The following is a 6353-nucleotide window of genomic DNA, read 5'->3' on the forward strand; positions in this document are numbered from 1 at the left end:
TAGGACCAACTGTTGGAAATGCCAAGTTTACTGGGTCTCAGCCTGCTTTCGTCTGTGAAATCTCTCGTATGCTTTAGGATGCAGAAACCAACCTTATGACAATTACGGTGAAAAGTGCTCTGGGAAAATACCAAATAGTTCTCCACCTTCGGTTCTTTGAAAAGTTGTGCCACACACCTCTTGGAAAGATCGAGTTACTTTGGCCTAGCCTTGGATTGGTCTGGAGAAGGAATCGCCATTCCTAGCTGATGAATCAAATGATTCTGAAAGGAAGGGTGAATAGTGCAGATCCTGTTTCAGTCTTTAGACCCAATGGGTAAATGAATGTGTGGAAGTAAATGAAATCCCACTCATGGAAATAAACGTTTCATGGAATTCATCATGCATGTGTCCAGACAAAAACACCCTGTAAACCAGCTAAGGTTTTGAGATCCCATTGAATGGATCCATTTCTCTTCAACTGCCTGTTTCATGCTGCGGGCCCTTGGCAGGGTTTCCGGCACACGTCAGCAATACAACTTAACACAAACGCCCGGGTTATCCTTCCTCCTGGGCGTGCTGCAAACTGTTTCATGTTTCTGATGCCCAGACAGAATACTTATGAATCTCCTGCTACACTTCTTCCATGCGTTCCATGACCTGTCCTATGTCATTTAGTTTAACATATAAATTCTTATTCAGAAGATTTAGCAACATATGCTATGACTCCTTAGACTTGGTGACCATTACAATCTAAATAGTTACTAAACCCTGCTATGTTGTAGAGTACAGGATTTGGAGTGAGAGGCAAGTCCCAAGGTTACGCTTTTGTAACTGTGTGACCTCAGTGCCACTGACTATGCCTTGTGGCAAGCTTGGGCCTACGAAAGTCAGTCTTGTCTTCTGGTCAGCCTCAGGGATATAGCCCTGGAGGGTATAAGCAAGAGACACATCAGCAGTTCCTGTACGGTTGGCTTTGTGCACTCATACTACACCATTTAAATGAATCCAGAAACCTATCGCCTCTTCCCAGGAGCCAAACTTCTGTAGCTGGCAGAGAAGCTCCCTGCGCATTTTCTGGGAAGAGTTCAGGGACATGGGAGCTCATAGCAGACTCACAGGCTCCCTTCCACAGCCACATACACTCTAATGGGAGGAGGACTTTGTCTGAAGAAACACATACATAGACTCCCCCCATCAGAGTGGGACATTTGTTACACAGTCACACCATCTACAAACAAAGCCGGTTTTATTTCTTCCTTCCCAGTCAGTACATCTTTAAATTTCTTTTTCTTGTCTTATTGCATTTGCTAGGACTTTCAGTACAATGTTGAAACTGAGTGGTGAGAAAGGACATCTTTGGCTTGTTTCTGATCTTGGTGAGAAAGCTTCCAGTTCCTCACCATCAAATATGATGTTAGCTGCAGTTTTTTTGTTGATATTCTTTATCATGTTGAGGAAGTTCTCTTCCCATTTGTTTTTTCTTTTTCAAAATTATTTTGGACATTCTGGGTCCTTTGCATTTACACATAAGTTTTGGAATCAGCTTATCAAATCTATAAAATGTCTATTATGATTTTGATGGAAATTATACTGAATTTATAGATCAATGGGAGAAAGATTACTATCTGAACAATACTGAGTCTTCTAGTCCAAAGCGTGGATTCTTTATGTAGATCTTATAAAATTTCCTTTGGTGATGTTTCGTAGTTTTCAATATAAAAATTTATTTCCAAACTTTTATTATTGATGATATTGTGAATGAGGGAGAGAGATGTGAAGATGCTCTCCTGCTGGCTGTGACTATGAGGAAGAGGCCACAGCCAAAGAGTCAGGTGGCCCTAGAAGCTGCCAAACGAAACAGATCCTTCCCTACAGCCTCCAGGAGGAATGCTTTTCTTTTTTCATCATGATTACTATGATATCTTAGATTTCTAAAATTCATTTGCTTTTCTCATGAATCTACTTATATTGCATATATTTTTGGAATTTCAAACTTGGATTCTTTCTAAAAGACACCAACTCTGCTCACTCTGACTAGAAAGAAAATATTTCCTGATCAATTAGATGTTTGGTTTTTCTTACATTTTGCCAAATTATACGCGCACAAGTGCGCGCGCGTGCACACACACACACACACACACACACACACACACGGAGGAATAGGGTATGAGTCTGGTATGATAGTCTTGGACCTCTAGAACAATACTATCGAAGTGAGTGTGTGTGTGCACATGTGTACCATCCTCTATCTCCAAACTTGTCCACTGTGGGATAAGTTCTAAAAGTGAGAGAATGCATTTAGAAATATTTTGTGTGGCAACTAGAAACTTCTGGGTCATTTTTATTATATTTTACAAAAGATTTGGTTTGCAACAGACTGGTGGAAAAAAACTGCTTTCGTCATACATAGTGTGAGAGTCAATGTTTAAAAAATATGATGAGAAATATTTTGAATGCCAAGCCAGGGAAAAAGAGATTTGGAGATACAGACAAAGATCACTTCCCATCTCTGGAAGAAGTACTTTCCAAGATACCCAGAAATGAAAGGGGAAGTAAACGCAATGGCTGGATGTTTGATCTTGATGACGCTCACAGTTGGAGAAGAATGCTCAGGAGTGAGATCCATAATGGCATGGCTGACATGTCCTCTGACACTATGAGGGAAACTGTTCTATTATACATTATGTAATATATGAAAATAGGAAGTTGCAAGCATAAAGGAGTTACAATTATCTATGGGAATGTAGAGGCCAAACCACAGAAAACTCTCGGAGAATCTACAATCTCTTATGAGTGATGCTTCTTCTGGAGTGAGTGCCCAGGGGTGGGGGGTATATGAACAGCACACAAGGGCTGACATGCAGAGTCCCCAAGAACAGCTGGACACCTGAACCCATGGTTCTGATCCGGGTTCCTCTACAACCATAGCTTCTGTGGTACATGGCAGTGTTTCAGTAATGGAATCACGCAACAGCATACCTCTCCTTGAAGGGAAAGAAAGTCAGTTTTCCTTGATGGTACACAATTAAATTTCTCATTTAATGCATTTAATTAAAATGATAATAAATGTTTTTAAATGAGAAATATTTTGAAGACTTTTTTTGCTTGATGACAGGCTTCTTTGGCTAGGGTCCTCCTTTCCTGCTGACTTTTACCTTTCTTCCCTGTCCTTATTCCTCCTCCCCACCCAAAAGTACACCCCTTCACAATTACATTGACTTTAATGAAAATGTCTTAAGACTCTGATGGCCAATGATGTGAAGAAATGGGGAGTACGGGAGCTGGAACTGGGGTACAAACTGCTGTGCCTCACAGCACTGGTCTGTGGCTCTGGGAGAAAAATGAAGTCTACACTGTGACTGCCCTCAGGCTGGTGTAAAGTTAAGAATCATGATTACATTCAGTTTTCTCAATTTAAAGATTACCTTGTTAGCTTCAGAGTACAATGGGGCCTGATGGGTGGAGGTTGGTGTGGCCTTGGACAAAACACTGATAGGAGAAATTGAAGATGACACAAATAAATGGATAGATATCCCATATTCATAGACTGGAAGAATTAATATTGTTATAATAAAATGTCCAAACTAGCCAAAGAAATCTATAGATTCAAGGTAATCCCTATCCAAATTCCAATGTCATTCTTCAGAGAAACAGAAAAGATACTCCTAAAATTTGTATGGAACCACAAAAGACCCCAAATGGTCAAATAAATCTTGACCAAAAAGATCATGTGTGGAGGTATCACACTATAGGATTTCAAACTATATTACAAAGATATAATAATCAAAAAAGCATGGTACTGGCATCAAAACAGACACATCAACCAAAAGAATAGGACAGAAAGCCCAGAAATAAACACGCATACCTATAATCTACTCATTTTCAACAAAGATGTCAAGAACACACAACAGGAAAAGATAGTCTCTTCAATAAATGGTCTTGGGAAAACTGAAGATCCATGTATGTAAGAATGAAAATGGACCTTTATCTTACACTTTAACAAGAATCAACTCAAAATGGATTAAATACTTAAACATAAGACCTGAAACTGTAAAACTACTAGAAGAAAACATAGGGGAAATGTTCCATGACATTGGTCTTGGCAATGATTTCTTGGATATGACCCTAAAAGCACAAACAACAAAAGCAAAAATAGACAAATGGGACTGTATCAAACTAAAAACCTCTGCACAACAAAGTAAATAATTAACATAGTGAAGAAAAAACTCACAGATTGAGAGAAGATATTTACAAATCATGTATCAGGTAAGGAGCTAATATAAAAATTATAAAAGGAATTTAAACTACTGAATAACAAGAAGACAACTGGATTAAAAAATGGACAAAGGACCTAAATAGACATTTCTCAAAAGAAGACATACAAATTACCCACAGATATATGAATAAAATGCTGAACATCTCTAATTATCAGAGAAATGCAAATAAAAACCACAATGAGATATCGCCTTATACCTGTTAGATTGGCTATTATCAAAAATTTGAAAGATAACAAGCTTTGGCAAGGATGTGGAGAAAAGGGTACCCATGTACACTGTTGGTGGTATTGTAAATTAGTATAGCCATTTGGAAAACAGTATGGAGGTTCTTCAAAAAACTAAAAGTAGAATTACCATATCATGTAGCAATCATATTTCTGGCTATATATCCAAAGGAACTGAAATCAGTATGTCAAAGAGATGTCTGCAGTTCCATGTTCCCTTCAGCATTATTCATAATAGCCAAGATATGGAACTAAAGTGTCCATCCATGGATGAATGGATGACAAAAATGTGGTGTATATATACACATAGTGGAACACTATTCAGCCTTAAAAAGGTAGAAAATTCTGTCATTTGTAACAATAGGGATCAACCTGGAGGACATTATGCTAAGTGAAATAAGCCAGGTACAGAGAAACAAATACTGCATGATCTCACTTATATGTGCAATCTAAAAAGTTAAACTCATAGAACTAGAAAATAAAATGGTGGTTACCAGAAACTGGAGGTTGTGTGGGTGGAGGGCAGTGGACAGGGAAAGGGGAAATGTTGGTCAAGGGTACAAAGTTTCAGTGAGATAAGAGGAACAGGTTCTGGTGATCTATTGCACAGCTTGGTGACTATAGTTAATAATAGTGTATTGTATGTTTCAAAATAACTAAAAGAATGGAAATTAAATGTTTTCCCCACAAAGAAATAGTATTTGATGTGATCAATATGCTAATTGCCCTGATTTGATCATTCCACCATGTATACATGCAATAAAATATCACATTTTACCCCATAAATATATGAAATTGTCAATTAAAAATGAAACTTCTTTTAAAAAAGATTACCTTGTCACCAAATAAATAATTTGATATCGCGGAATTTAAATTGCACTGTTTTACTTTTTTTTTTTTTTATTTCAGCTCATCATGGGGGTACATAAGTTCAGGTCATATACATTGTCCATGTCCCGCCCATTCCCCCGAGTCAGAGTCCCAAGCGTTTTATTTACATTTTTAAAAAATTTTACAGATCTTTAAATTAACTAAGTATGGGGAAATATTTGTGTTCAGTTAGAGATCACAATATATGGAGTCCAAAGAACCAGATTTGAGTCCTGGTTCTATCCAAATTGCATCAGCTTCCTGCCCTTGGGTGAATCATTTATCAATTCCCTCATTTATGACGTGGAGATAACAGTATATGCTTTCTCTAATTCATAGAAGCTCAAGTACTAAAACTTGCAAAATCACTCTACAGATTAAATATTAATATTAGATGAAAGATGTTCTAATAGGTTTTAGTGGTAATGCCATGTGAGTCATTACCTATTAAATCGACACTTACTTTCACAATCAGTTCAAAAGTATCAGAATCACTTGTTAGTATAGTGAAAGAGTTTTTCGAATTTTGAAATTTTACTCTTACTACGGAAATCATTCAAGAACATGATTTAGTCTTAAACATTTCTTCATTTTAAAATTCTCAGAATGATTTAGCAATTTTGAGAAGAGAATCCTTGTCGGTGTTTTTGAGAATGCTTCTTTCCAAAACATCCTTCTTTCCTGCCTGGGTTCAGAACTAGCAGAGAAATAACGAGGAAAATTTTGCTATTGGTACAGTGTAATTGGAGGACGTAGCTTGATGTGAGAGACAACGAATGAACACTGATCACAGAAACCTGGAGCTAACCAACTCTTCCAGCGCAGGCACAGGTAGTGCTCGTCGCTCAGGCAGGAGCAGGGGACTCAAGCTCCCAAGGGCAGCCCAAGTCATTCTTTCCAAATGTATCAGTCAGAGAAGACACTTAGTCCCCTTTGGGACAGAAAGAGTCCAGGAGTTGCTTAGGGATAATTCTTCCTCGTGGAGTATGAAAAGGCATTT

The sequence above is a fragment of the Lemur catta genome, chromosome 6, assembly GCF_020740605.2.
Source record: "Lemur catta isolate mLemCat1 chromosome 6, mLemCat1.pri, whole genome shotgun sequence".
Classification (NCBI taxonomy): domain Eukaryota; kingdom Metazoa; phylum Chordata; class Mammalia; order Primates; family Lemuridae; genus Lemur; species Lemur catta.